Source organism: Lathyrus oleraceus, chromosome 7 (genome assembly GCF_024323335.1).
Source record: "Lathyrus oleraceus cultivar Zhongwan6 chromosome 7, CAAS_Psat_ZW6_1.0, whole genome shotgun sequence".
In the NCBI taxonomy this organism is placed as follows: Eukaryota; Viridiplantae; Streptophyta; class Magnoliopsida; order Fabales; family Fabaceae; genus Lathyrus; species Lathyrus oleraceus.
This window is the reverse complement of record NC_066585.1, coordinates 366,616,512-366,631,833: the sequence shown is the minus strand read 5'-3', so window position 1 is coordinate 366,631,833 and position 15,322 is coordinate 366,616,512.

Below are 15,322 nucleotides of genomic sequence, written 5' to 3'. Positions count from 1 at the left end.
CTAAGTTATGGTGAATTAAAGTTTTGAATGCAAATGAGTTTTCCTTCGATTCTCTTTGTTCATGATGTTTTAGACTGAAATAATAGTGGATTTGGATTGTACATAGTGAGAGCTTTCATTTGGTATAGGTGTTACAAAATTCTGCAAAAAAAATACATGTTGTTCTTGAAGCTTCGCCGGACCTAATGAAGGAGACGGTGGTTTCCACCGTGCTCCACCGCTGTGAACAGTGCTAGCCAGCGCTGCGTGTGTGCTAGGGCAAGGACCAAAACGACGTCGTTTTGTCCAGCGCCCTGAACCTCGCTTCGATCCTCCATGAGCGCGTTTCTTATTTTCTTTTTTATTTATTTCCAGTTTTGGCCTAAAACGACATCGTTTTGATGCGCCTCTCTCCACACTTCGATTCCAGCTTCTTCCACTATTTCAAATTAATCCATCTTTTTACATTTCCCTCCAATTTCATCATATGCTTTGGTCATTTTATTTCATTTTTTTTCCCAACTTCAAAAAATCATTAAAAATTAAAAACACATCCAATTAATTCCCAATTTTTTGCAAAATGTTCATATGTTTGTCTACTATTTCTTAATGGTGGTTTCATGATTTTTATCATCTCTGGAATTTGAATTGTGATTGGTTGATTGATCATGTATGCATATGTGACAATGCCTCATTCATTCTATTGGGAAATGCTCAATATTCATCCAATTGCCATGAAATTTTGTGTGATGATTCCCAACATGTTGATTGATTTTTGAGGCTTGGTTGTGTATTTTTCTCATTTTTCATTTCTGTTTTAGGCATGTGATTGTTTGGTGTGACAATGTATGTCACACAATTTGATGTTGATCTTATTCATTTTCATTGCCTTATCAAATGAGCTCCTCTGTTTCCAATTTTTGGCATGATGATTGTATTTGATATGTTGTATGCTCATGAAAATTTCCAGAATTGTTTGAATCATTTCTGTTTTAATATGAAATTTTGATTCTTGTTGATCATTTGTGTGCTTTGAAATTGTCTTTGCCATAGCTTGCTCATGAGTTGACTTTGCTTGATGCTTTTGACTTAGTCCTTTTTAGGACATGTTCATGATTGATTAAATGAGCATTATGTGGAATATTGGTTGCTCTTTTGATTTTTTTCTCCACCTTTGACCCTAGGCTTTGCCCTAGGGGTTTGGACTCACAATTTGAGCTTTGCCTTTCAGGTTCAAGCAATAACTCATAATGGATGATGTGATCTCCTTGCTTGAGATGCAATTTGTTTTGTTTAACTAATGTTGATTGTGTTGTAGGTTTTTTAGTGGTGGACTCACTTGAATGAGTGCCCTTTTATGACTTGCATGTTGTGTATATTGGAAACTACTGTGGTTTGTCTGTTGATTGTTTGTCTAAATGTGAATACTGATTGTTTAGCTTTTCATACAGGTACCTTAGCTGCTTTAACTCATTATTTGAGTTTCTTTGCTTTTATTGTGGTTGGCATACCACTTAGGTAATCTCCTGAACTCCATGTAGTATGGAAGACCTGCTATCTTTGGCAGGCACCTGTCTGAAGCCCTCCTTAAGAGGCCATGTTCTTGATTGTTTAATTTTGTGCTAAAGACCTCAATGAGGCATGGTTACATGTAAAGACCTCCTAAGTGAAGAGGCATTGTCTTTCATCTTGCTTGCACTATGTGCTGATACATTTTGAATAAACACCCAAAATCTTGTATATAGAGTCAGTCATTGTGGAATAGAGTTCCTCATTCTGGACTCCCACACCTTCTTTGGTTCAAGCTCACCTAGGCCGGGTTAAGAGCTGTGAGGTCTAACCATCATCTCCCATTTCATCTGCTCACCCTGACGGTCAATGTCAGTGGTTAAGAACCTCAGACACCTTTCCAGTTGGCTTGTTTGTCGAGGTCGATAAGACCCCTCGACTAAAGCCCAACCTTGTATGAGCCACTTGTTTGCGTATAGTGTGTGATACCTGTTCACCTCTGCTTGTTTATCTGTTTTTGCTTCTCATCTCCTTTCTGTAGGAGTCGTATGATCAACTTTCGAGGAAGTTGAACGTACGTAGAGATAAACTTGAGTTGACTCACTGCCTGTGTGAGTCAAACTCTTGTTAGAGACTTCAATATAGGGATCATTTGCATGACAACTTCTAGGCTCGAGACGTAGTCTCCCATTTAGTTGTTATTTCCCTTGGTCTCTGGTTAGGATAGAAGTTTTTCCCTGTTAAGGGGAACTACGTCGCCCTGATCCTCATACCAGATGAGGTACATAGGCAGGAGATCGTGAGAGATCTCTCTGGGCACCCTTTTTCTTTTTTGCGTGTGTTTTGCTTGACAGCTACTAGGTCCGAGTACCAGACTCCCTATTAGGCTATGTGTTCCACCCTTTTCTTTTTCAATCCTTCTCCTTTGCGTGTGTGTTTGGAGTCTGATGTAAGCCCATCGATTGGCATTCGGTTTCCCGTCTGTGTTGTTTGTTTGTGGAGTCTAATGTAAGCCCAGTGATTGGCATTCGGTTTCTTGTTTGTGTTTCTTTCGTTCGGAGTCGGACGTAAGGCCAGCCATTGGTAGTCTATTTCCATTTGCTAGTTTATTTTGACGTCTCAGCGTTTTGGTGTTGTGTTTTATTTCAGCATGCGTCAGCCGAACTACGGCAGCTTTGATTCTCATTCCAGATGAGATACGTAGGCATAGGATGCGATATCCTAGCGAGCCCGTTTCCCATTTTCTTGAACTACGTCGACTCTGATGTTTGTTTCTGATAAACTACGTAGGCCCAGGATGCGACATCCTGCCGAGTCCGCTTCCCTCTTCTTCCATCTGTGTTTTATTCCAGTGTGCATGCATTCTTTAAGCAGTTATTTAGCAACCTTATTCTATTCTTTTGAGCGTGGATCCCGTCGAGTACGACGGACGTGAGGGGTGCTAATACCTTCCCCTTGCGTAACCGACTCCCGATCCTTGCAATCTCCGGTCGTAAGACCATTTCCTTTCCAGGTTTACTTCGAGCGTTTCCTTTCCCTCCTTTGGGATAAATAACGCACAGTGGCGGCTCTGTGTCTTTTCCCGCCGGTTGTTTTTCGCGGATGCGACACCTGGGACTGAAGGCATAAGGATTGGAGGATTCTGCAAATACTCTTTTATCTTCTCGAAAGCCCTTTGGCAATCATCATTCCACCTGATGGCCTGATCTTTTCTCAACAATTTGAATATTGGCTCACACGTGGCTGTTAGGTGAGAGATGAACCTTGCAATGTAGTTCAACCTTCCTAAGAAACCACGAACTTGTTTTTCTGTTCTTGGCTCAGGCATTTCTTGTATCGCTTTCACTTTGGCCGGATCCACCTCAATCCCTTTTTCACTAACAATAAAACCCAACAGTTTTCCAGATCTCACCCCGAAAGTACACTTGTTCGGATTAAGCCTCATCTTGAATTTCCTTAAACGCTCAAACAGTTTCTGCAAATTCACTAGATGTTCTTCTTCCGTCTGAGATTTGGCAATCATATCATCAACATAAACCTCAATTTCATGATGAACCATATCATGGAAAAGAGTTACCATAGCTCGTTGATATGTTGCCCCAGCATTTTTCAGACCAAACGACATCACCTTGTAGCAGAAGGTGCCCCATGGGGTTATGAAAGTTGTCTTCTCCCTGTCTTCTGGTGCCATCTTAATTTGATTATATCCAGAAAAGCCATCCATGAAGGAGAATACCGAGAACTGAGTCGTGTTATCCACCAAAACGTCGATGTGAGGTAATGGGAAATCATCTTTAGGATTAGCTCTATTCAGATCTCGGTAGTCGACACACATCTATACGTTTCCATCCTTCTTAGGTACTGGAACGATATTTGCAACCCATGGCGGATAATTTGTAACCGCTAGAAACCCTGCATCCAACTGTTTTTGCACTTCTTCCTTTATCTTGACAGCCATCTGTGGTCTTGTTCTTCTGAGCTTCTGCTTAACCGGAGGACAATCCTCTTTGAGAGGCAAACGGTGTACCACAATGTCTGTGTCAAGCCCTGGCATGTCCTGATAAGACCAAGCGAAGATGTCAACATACTCTTGCAGCAATTCAATCAGCCCCTTCTTCACATTATCTTCCAAAGCAGCCCCTATCTTGATTTCTCTCTTGGCGTCCTCGGTGCCGAGATTAATCACTTCAACAGACTCTTGATGCGGTTGAATGACCCTTTCCTCCTGTTTTAATAACCTGGCAAGTTCTTCAGGGAGTTCACAGTCTTCATCACCCTCTTCTTCAGCTTGAAAGATTGGATTTTCAAAGTCGAAGCGAGCCATAGCAGAACTGTTATCAATAGGATCCGGTGACGTGCATCTGCATGAGTGATAGTATGTGCTTATGAATGTGAACAAGAAGTGGAAACTAAACAAAACATTGCCAAATGTATATTTTTTATTTATATTTTTGATTTTTGAAAACTGCAAAAATAGAAAGACAGTGAACAAAATATTTGAATGCAAAAAGACGTCCTTTATTTATGATAAAAAATGCAGGTATCCACATAGATGAGCCATACAATGAGTCATCACGCCCTGGGCGGAACGTAAGACTTGGATATGCATGAATAAACAAAGAAAATTACTCTTTAAGAAGAGTGACTTGGATAATATCTTCAGAAGACCAGTTGCGGAGAACTTCACCCGGGACCCTTGGACGCACCCAGTTGTCAATGTCGCAATCATTATCCCCATCTTCTTTATTGATTGTAGAGACCTGGTGTAACACCTCAAAATTTGCCCTCCTCTTTTTGAGACTAGTTTGACACATTGAATTTCATATTTTAGGGCATTAGGCATTGCATTTTGCATATCATATGGAAATTAGAAGGTCATCCTCCAAAGTCTTTTCAAAAGATGGAGAAGTTACATGATTCAAGCCTGAGGGGTCTCTATGAATTGATGATCAACCATCTGAGGGTTTGTTTTTCATCAGGGTTTCTTGATTCTTCAAAGGTCTTGAGCATCATCTGGTTTGCAAGGATATATTACCATCATCATGGTTCTATCATCATCAAGAGTTGCAGAGTTTATCCTCAAGTTCCTTTGGATTAGGGTTTTGACCTCTAGTCAACCCTAATCAATGTCATTCTTCCAACCAGAGCCTATCAAAGAGGTGAGGTATTTTAGGGGGATGAGGATCACATGATTGTTATGAGGAGCTTACATGAGCTAGGGTTTCATTTTTGAGCAATTTCCCCAAGCGGTGGAGGCTCAAGCTGATCAGGGCATTTCAAGGTCATCTGAGGACCAAAAAGTCAACTGTGCAGTCAACTGAGGGCTATAAGGTGGGGAAATGAGTTGAGACACCTCAATCATTTCAAAAGAGGTCCATTTGTCATTCTAAACATTTATCTTGAAGATTTTGAAGTCATGGCAAAAGTTTCCCAAAATGGAAAATGACCTGTAATTTCAAGTTTCCAAAAATGGCAAGTTTCTGGTCCATATTCAATTTGACTTTTCAACATCAAAGAAGCTTCAAATGGATTTTTGGTGAACATGAAAGTTGAAGATCTTTGTCCCCCCTTTTCAAAAAGTCCTATTTCATGATCATATGATGATTGGTTGATAAGTTATGGCCAAATGATCACAAAGTATACATGGAAATTCAAAATGGCATAACTTTTGATACAAAGCTCCAAATTAGTCCATTCTTTTTGCAAAATGCTCCTCATGACCGATACTTCTCAAATGAATCATTGCCATGCATGGGAAAAGCTTGTATGCTCACTATTTCATTCATGACCATTTTGGAGGGAGATTCTACAATTCAAATTTGGTTCAAGATTCAAGAAAATTATCAATTCCATGTTGATTATTGGTTGATTTTAAGTGGATTCAAGCCTTGCATGGGTACTGTTCACGTGTGGCATGTGCATGCTAAGCTCATTTGCAAATTTTGTAAGATATTCGAATTCTCCCTAATCATGATTAGCCAAGGCCTAATTGTGATTTCAGCATCATTAACACACCATATAAAAGGAAAACCCTAACTGCATTTGAGAAGAACAGAAAATTCAGATCCAAAATCTCAAATTCCCTCCAATTTTTCTCTCACTATGATTTTCAAAATTCTTCACACAAACACCAAATATTCTTGCATAATCTTGTTCACCATGGATCATTGAGTAAGAATCAACGTTTGGTTTGAAGAATTCTGTCCAGATTCAAGCAGATCGAGCACATGAACATATCAATGGGATTTCTGAAATTGAGCTGGATTCGAGTGTTTTCAATTGCTTCTTTGTGCATAAAGCTTCAAGAGGAGTAAAGTGGAGTAGATCTGGAGATTTTGGAAGCCTGAGGACGCGTGAATAGTGAACTGCATTTCCAAGTAGGTTGAAATTCATCATCTCCTTTTGGTGTTTTCTTGCCATAAATGTGTAGATCTCTTTGTGTTGAGCATGCTGATAGGTTTAGTTTTGAAAATGGTTAGGAAATGAACGTGTATGACGAACTTTCTGTTTTGATGTCAAAAAAGTTTCGCTTCGATCCAGAAATTATAGTATGATCTAGATGAATTGAATAGGATATTTGAACTCCTGGTTGAAAGATCTTTCGAATGATGTACACTCCATGCATTTCTGGAAAATTTTATTGATCTCCGCCGCCTGGATGGCCGGAGAAGACGGTTGTTTTCCGCCGTCTACAACTGGTTAGGGTTTTGTCCACTATGGATCCACGTTAGCGCTTGCCTGTCCATTTGATTGGCCACGATTCCATTGACCGTGCCACATGAGCGAAGACTGGTGAGGTGTGCTGATGACTGTGTTAATGAAATGCATCGTTTCATTGTGTTGTGTTGGATGCCATGCGTGTGCTGATGTAGCGCTTATGTGTGTGTTCTATTGGTTGTTGTGTTCTGACTACTTTGTGTTTTGTAGGGTTCTAATTGTTGGGCTTGAGCTCATTTGAGTGCTTGAGCATTGTTCATTTGAATTGTGTATTGTTGAATGGTTTCACTGTTTGTTTTTCTGATTGGTCGTCTGAGATATTAATTGTTTAGCTTTTGTACAGGTACATTAGTTTCTTGCTTTCAGCTCTTGCTTGAGCTTTGGATTGTGGTTGATACACCACTTAGGTAGTTACCTTCTTACTCCATGTAGTCTGGAAGTCCTGTCACCTTTTTGGCAGGCATTTTGCTGGCAAGTCCTCCTTAAGAGGCTCTGTTTGTGTTTGTTTAAAGATTGTGCCAAAGACCTCCAAGATGAGGCATGTGCTACTTGATAAGTCCTCCTAAGTGAAGAGGCAATTGATGGATAGAAGGGATTAGCAGCCAATACCCCGTTATTCAGTGAGTCGTTCTTTATGCTCGCACTACGTGCTGATGCTCTAGAATATGTACCCAAGATCTTTGTTTAGAGTCTGTCAAGTGGAATACGGTCCCTCTTTCTGGATCCTCGCGCTTTCTTTGTCACGAGCTCACCATGGCCAGGGTTGAGAGCTATGAGGTCTCATCCTCATTCCCATTTTGATCTGCTCACCCTAACGTTCAATGTTAGTGGTTAAGAGCCCAATTGATTACCCTTACAGTCTGGCTTGTTTGTCGAGGTTGGTATGACCCCTCTTGACTAAAGCCTACCCCTTGTTTGGGCCTCTTGTGTGGATATAGAGTGTGATGCTTGTTCACTTGTGTTGGTGTGTTTATTTGCTTTCCTCTGAATTGACTTGCTTCCCGTGTGAGTTAGGTTCTGATTAGAGATCTCAACTTAGGGATTATGGATTGCCTGACAACTATTAGGCTCGAGTCTTAGTCTCCCTATTAGTTTGTTGTTTCCCTGGTCTCTAGTTAGGAGAGATTTTTACCCCTATTAAGGGGAACTACGTCGCCCTGATTCTCATACCAGATGAGATACTTAGGCAGGAGGTTGCAAGCAATCTCTCTGGGCACCCTTTTCTTTTTTGAGTCTATGTGTGTCAGTCTTTTCTTTTCTTTATTTTGTGTGTGTTTACTCTTCATTTGTTTCCTTTGGTGTGAGTATTCGTTTATTCAGCGTGTGCGTGTGTGGTATGTTTATACCTTGAGGATTTCTTCTGTTATCATTTGGGGTTCACCTATATTGAATTGGGGTTCGCATTTGGGGTTTACCTGTATCACTTGGGGTTCATTTATGACGGTGGTCATTCAGTTTGGGGTTCATATTCAGGGTTCATTTGTGATGATTGTTCACTTGGGGTTCATCTTTGGGGTTCATCTTTGGTGTTCGCTAATTAGCGTTTGTTTTTGTTGGGAGTCGGATGTAAGCCCATGTATTGGCATTCTGTTTCCTCTTTATTATTTGGAGTCGGGTGTAAGTCCATGTATTGGCATTCTGTTTCCTGTCGAGTGTTTCTTTTGACGTCTCAGCGTCTCTTTTTGGCGTTTTGTTTCGGCGTGCGTTAGCCGAGCTACGAGTGCTCTGATTCTTCTCTGGATAGAGAAGATACGTAGGCATAGTATGCGATATCCTAGCGAGCATGCCTCCCTTTCCCCGAACTACGTTGACTCTGATGTTTGTTTCTGACAAACTACGTAGGCCCAGGATGTGACATCCTGCCGAGTCCACTTCCTCCATCTTCTTTCACCTATTTATTATCCCAGTTTGTGTGATTTCTTTGAGCAATTTTTATTAGCAACCTTATCCTATTATTTGAGCTATCTTTTGAGCGTGGATCCCGTCGAGTACGGCGGACGTGAGGGGTGCTAACACCTTCCCCTTGCGTAACCGACTCCCGTACCTTGGAATCTTTGGTCGTAAGACCGTTCCTTTCCCTTTCTTAGGTTAGTCCTGCGCTTCCTTTCCGTCATAGGACGAATAGCGTCGGTGGCAGCTCTATAAACTGTATTTTTTCCGCCGGTTGTTTTTCGCGTTGCAACACCTGGCCATACTAAATGATGCCAGCACTGGAGAAAGTAATCGGCCCCTGACGAGTCTGAGGCGTTGAAGTTGTAGAAGTCAATGCCGGCTGATACCCAATCCCAAACTTGTCTTCCTTTACAGGTAAATCCACCAGACGTCCCCAATCGGGAGCAACACCTGAATTTACCAAGGCCTGTGCCTGCTTGAAGGATGACAAAGATGCACCTGCTTCAATCTCTTCCACTGGAGTTGCATCCTTGACTTGAACTGCCTCAAAGGCCTGACATAGGGTCTCATGAATTTCACCTTCTACCTCTACATACTTGAATGTAGACAGGTTATTGACCAGAATGTCCTCCTCACCGCAGACAGTGATAATCCTTCCGTTGACCGGGAACTTGATCTTTTGATGCAAAGTTAAGGAGACTGCCCCAACATTGTGGATCCAAGGACGACCCAGCAGGCAGCTATACGAAGGACTGATATCCATCACATAGAATATGGTGTTAAAGGTTTGTGATCCAATCTGAATTAGCAATTCTACCTCTCCGAACACCGACCTCTTAGAACCATCAAAGGCTCTTACCACAAGATCGGAAGGCTTCAAGATCAAACCTTCTACATCTAACCTTGACATGGCTCTCTTGGGTAGCACATTGAGAGAGGAACCTGTATCCACCAGAACATGGGATAACACAGTGTCTTTACACTCCATCGAGATGTGCAAAGCCTTGTTATGATCGCGTCCAGCTGGCGTTAAGTCAGAATCAGTAAAACCCAACTCGTTGCTTGTATGAACATTTGCAATGATCCCTTCTAGTTGGTTCACTGAGATCTCCTGAGGCACATATGCAACATTAAGGACCTTCAGGAGTGCCTCCCTGTGTGCCTCCGAACACAGCAGGAGTGAGAGAATAGATATCTTGGATGGCGTCTGAATCAACTGATCGACTACCTTGTAATCGCTTTTCTTTATAATTCTCAAAAGTTCGTCCACATCCTTCGCAAAAGCAGGCTCAGAGCCAGCCTGTGGTGCAGAGGTACCCTCATTCACAACTTGCTTGCCTTTGGTCTTCGCCGTGGCATCAACACTATCAGGTTGGGTAACCAGTGGTGAGAACAGTCTACCACTTCTGGTGAATCGCCCGATTCCACCAACATTGTCCACTGCGGGATCTTTTATCTCAATTTCAGGTTCAGACTTCTGATCCTGCACCTCTTCTACTTTCAGTGGCTGCTCCACTCCATGATCATGCGTGTACACACTCCCCCCGTAATGCCAAGGAATGGACCTTTCGCTGGTGAAAGGTAAAGGACCAGGGGTCGTGATGGTCATAGTAGATTGATGCGGTCACACTGGTGATACCGATTGCGCTACTGGCGCATTGATCTGAGCGGTCGGGTAGAAAATTGTGATAGTGGCAACGTCACAGTCATACTCATAAATCTTATTTATTGAAGTACAAACATCCAAAACATCGGAATCAAGTTCAGCAAGTACATCAGAATCAAACACCATGTTTGGAATATCAACAATAGCATCAGAAAAATTAATTACATCATTGGGAATTACAAAATCAGCAGGAACAACATTTGTAAATTCTTCAGCATCTTCAGGAAAGAGAGGATCAAAATCTGCATTCTCAACAACCCCTTCAAGAACCCCTTCAACAACCCCTTCAACAGACCTTTGGGCAAATAAGTCTTCATCTTGGAGGGTACCATCGTCAAGCAAGGCCTGGATACCCTGCTGCAGCTTCACACAACCCCCACTCTGTGCAACACAACCCAAACAACCGCTCCCACAGTCGGGGAAAACATCTGCCTTTAGCAAGTATTCTTTGATTTCTAACAGCAGAGTCTTCAGCTTCAACACCTCCTTGACTAATTTGACTTCTCCTTCAACCATGTTAACATTTGCTCTACCATGTTGCGGCATAGGATTGTTGACAACATTAGGAGCCGACGTAAAGTTAATGGCCTTTGAATCAATAAGGTCCTGAACTACGTGCTTAAAAGCTTTGCAGTTATCAATAGTGTGGCCAGGTGCCCCAAAGTGGAAATTACACCTAGCATTGGCGTCATAACCCATTGGAAGCCTGCCAACGGGAGGAGCCAAAGTGCGTAACTGCACAAGTTGCAAATGTTGAAGGTTGGGAAGCAACTGGGCATATGACATCGGAAGAGTGTCGAAACGCCTATCCATCATCCTCTGTCTCTGTTGATAAGCAGGTATGTTACCCTGTTGTTGTTGGTATTGATTTTGTTGATGTTGAGGTTGTTATTGTTGTAATGGTGCTGCAGCTGGAATGGTCACTGCTGCAACATAAGGTTGTTGATGGTAATTCTGAAAGTTATTCCTGCGGTTACCCCTGTTCTGATAAGAAGATATGGCATTTGCATCCCCTTCTTTCCTCTTCTGTCCTCCTAAGAACGGCTTCTTTGACCCCGAAGATGATCCAACCCCATTTTGGATCTTACGTGTCTTCAAGTAGTTCTCCACCCTCTCACCGGTAGAGACCATATCAGCAAAATTCGAGGCATTGCAACCCACCAGACGCTCCAAATAAGATCCAGACAGTGTGTTCATAAACATGTTGGCCACCTCTTTTTCCAACATCGAAGGCTGAACACGGGAAGCCAACTCTCTCCAGCATTGAGCATACTCTTTGAAGCACTCGTTGCTCTTGAGAGACAGATTCTGGAGCTGAGTCCTGTCAGGTGCCATATCCGCATTGTATTGATATTGCTTCACAAAGGCCTCATCCAAGTCTCTCCAGCAGCGAATATGGGCTATGTCCAGCCTCATATACCACTCCAAGGATGCCCTAGCTAGGTTGTCCTGGAAGAAGTACATGAGCAGCTTCTCATCATCAGAATACGCGATCATCTTGCGAAAGTAAGCTTGTACATGAGTCTTCGGGCAAGAGTTGCCATTGTACTTATCAAACACGGGGACTTTGAATTTTGGAGGAACTCTCACGCCTGGGACCAGCCCCAAGTCAGCAACATCCACACCAAGAGCATTCTGCCCTTCCACAGCTTTCAACCTCTCTTCCAGTCTCCGAAACATAGGGTCCATACCATGGCCCATGCCAAAGTCCTCCTGAAGTAGGGGGAATTGATCCTCCTGATCATCATGGATGGGTTGTTGACCAAGGTTGCCGTGTGAGATTGGGATATGCCCCAGTCCATTGGGTCCATTAGCCTCTCCAGCGGGAGGATCAGCCACAACCTCTGGTTGAGTAGTAGGGGGATTCCCCTGTACCAACAATCTAATCTCCTGCTGTCCCTGAGCCACTCCTTGGACCACTTCCATGAACTGATTCATGCGAATCCTCATCTCAGCGAGCTTTGCTTGTAAACCTTCCATTGCTCTCTGTTGGTTCCTTCGGGTACCGTATCGGTGAATGCCTGAGTCAGCTATCCTAATAATGGAATACCAAACAAGATGAGAACACTGCGGCGATACCTGTTATGCAAGACATGCTAATGAATATGAAAATGCAATGACATGTTTATCAATTTCAAAGGGTATTCTACCCCTTGATTTCAAAGAAGATATAAACCCCTAGGAATAGATAAACATGATGCATGCAATGCTTATGATTTAATTTTTATATCAGAGGAACTTTAGAGTCTTATTTTCAAATTTTGGAAATATTAAACGTTTATCACATACGGAAATATCACGTCAATTAATATATGGAAATGTTTTTACGCCAAAGAAGTACAGTCTTGGTAACCAAATACAATACAAGAGAGAAGGAAAATGAACATCCTATGGATCCCTAAAAGCAATCGTCCAAAGCCCTCGAGACCGGAAGATAAGCTGCACGAAGCCTCTTCACCTTCCTCTCATAGGCTGCCTCCATATCTGCCTTCTCTTTAGCGAGTCGATCATACTTCCTCTTCCAAAACTTGGAAGACTGAGGAAGTAGAGAAGTTAATGCGTCATCAGGATCATCAATAACCTGGTGCTCAAGGAACTCTATCAAAGCATCCTTATCTCTGATCTGGTGAAGCAACTCCTCTTGTTCACGGATCCAAGCACGCGAACGGTCTTCGTCTCTCAACTCCTCTACTCCTTGGCTAGGGAGGGTTGAAGGCCCATCCACAACCAAAGGTGTGGGTCTTGGATACTCATAAGGCATGAGGTACTCGGAAGCTCTCCTCCTAACCCAAGAGGTATAGGGTTCCAAAGCGATACAGTTCTTTGAAGGCGAGCGTCTGAGGCAAGTGCGAAATAAACCACTTGTAGAACAGAGGCAAACAACACACAATGGTACCACCGCCTTTTGCATTCCTCATATGCAAAGAGAAATAAGTGTCACCCAACAGAGTAGGAACGGGATTAAGAGTAGAGAAAATCCTAATGGCGTTCACATTAGTGAAAGTGACTTTAAAACCCTTGTCACAAAGTTGTCTAATGCTAAGAAGGTTGTGTTTAAGACCATCAACAAGAATTACATCAGAGATAGTAGTAGATGGAGGATTACCTACACTACCTTTTCCAAGAATAGCTTCTTTGTTGTTATCTCCATAAGTGACGAACGCCTTTTTATTTGGAACAAAGTCAATGAAAAGTGATATGTCACCCGTCATATGCCTTGAACATCCGCTATCAAGATACCACATCTTTTCGGTAGATTCAAGACATTCAACCTGTAGATATAAACAAAGGAAATAGGTACCAAATTTTCATTGGTGTGACCCTTGCAACAATAATGACAAGATAGATTACGACGAGATATGCTTTTACCATTAAAATCCCTTTTGAAATTTTTATACCTTTTTTTGAATGATTCAAAGATCTTTCATACTTAGAAGGATCAATAGTAAACTCACTTTTAGGTTGTAAAGCTTTGTCTAATTTGACTTGAGGAACATTTATCTCTTTTTGCCAATTATGACAATATTCACAACCAAACCTAGAAGGTCATTCACTCTCATTCTTGTCACTTTTAATATCTATCATAGATCTCTTAATAGCTTCCAGCTTTCTTTCGAATTCTAACACTTTAGCTTCTAATTGCAAAAATATCTTTTCATGTGAAGCTAATTTATTAGAAGCATTTAATGTTTCTCTATGAATATTATCAAAAGCGTCTTGTAATTGAGAATAAGATAAATAACTAGTAAGCTTAAGTTTAGAAGGACTTATTTGTTTCTTCTTCCTTCCATTCTCCATGAGACATATCTGGGTCGATTCTACACTTGAAGTGTAGCTTTTATCGCTTAAGGAATCACTTGCAATTTCACAAGCTATATAAGCTCTTCTAGATTTACTAGACTTCTTGTGATGCCCTATTTCTTTATCTTTCTTAACCATGGGACATTTTGGTCTATAGTGACCAGTTTCGCCATAATTATAACAAGAGCTTCTAAATTTACCTTTCATATTCTCACCATCTTTTGAAGACTTAGAATCCCTTCTAAATTTGGCTAACTTTCCTTCGGAATGCTTGACTTTGTTCTTTCGAATATACCTTTGGTATCACTTGACAAATAGCCCAACATCATCATCATCGGAGTTCTTGTCATCCCTTTCTTCACACTCATTAGGCTCATTCTTTGAGGACTTGAAACTATAAGTATTTAGAGAAATGAGCTTCTTCACCTCATCCTTGTCTTTACCTTTCTCTTTCTTCATCATATTTTCATACTCTTTTTCATGTTTTTCCAAGCAAGTGAGTTCTTGCTCATGTTCTTCCAATTAATCAAACAAAGTAGTAAGATCAAGTGCTTTAAGATCATTTTCTTCTTTAATCACGGTGACCTTGGGTTGCCATTCCCTGTTAGTAGCAATAGCATTGGAGATAGGACTACCTAGAGAATTCAATCTAATAATAAGATGTGTATGTCTCTTTTGCATGTCGGCAGTGGTTTCACTATGCTTCATACGAAAGAGTTCAAACTCTCGGTTTAATATGTTGATCCTAGCTTGTTTGACCTTATTAGTTCCCTCATGGGCAACTTCTAATGCGTCCCACATAGCTTTGTAGGTTTCACAATGAGAAACACAATAATACTCATCAACACCTAATGCAGATATGAGAATATTTTGTGCTTTCTAATCATGAGACCATAACTTCCTATCATTATCATTCCATTGATTTTTCGGTTTTGGTACGATGACACCTTCACCATTGGTCATTGTGATTTTCTTAGGACCATTGATGATGATGTCCCATACACCCTTATCAACAGAGTTGATATGGATATGCATACAAGCTTTCAAATAGCCATAATTTTCGCCGGTGAAAATAGGTGCTCTATTATACGCCGCTTTAGGTTCGGTAGCCATTTTCTAATAAGCAAATATTAAGACCGAAAACAATCGGAGCTATGATACCACTTGTTAGACGATAGGACTAGATCTAGAGGGGGGGTGAATAGATCCCAAGTTAAAAATTTGTCCGAGAATTTGACTTGGAAAAATTTATGGCGA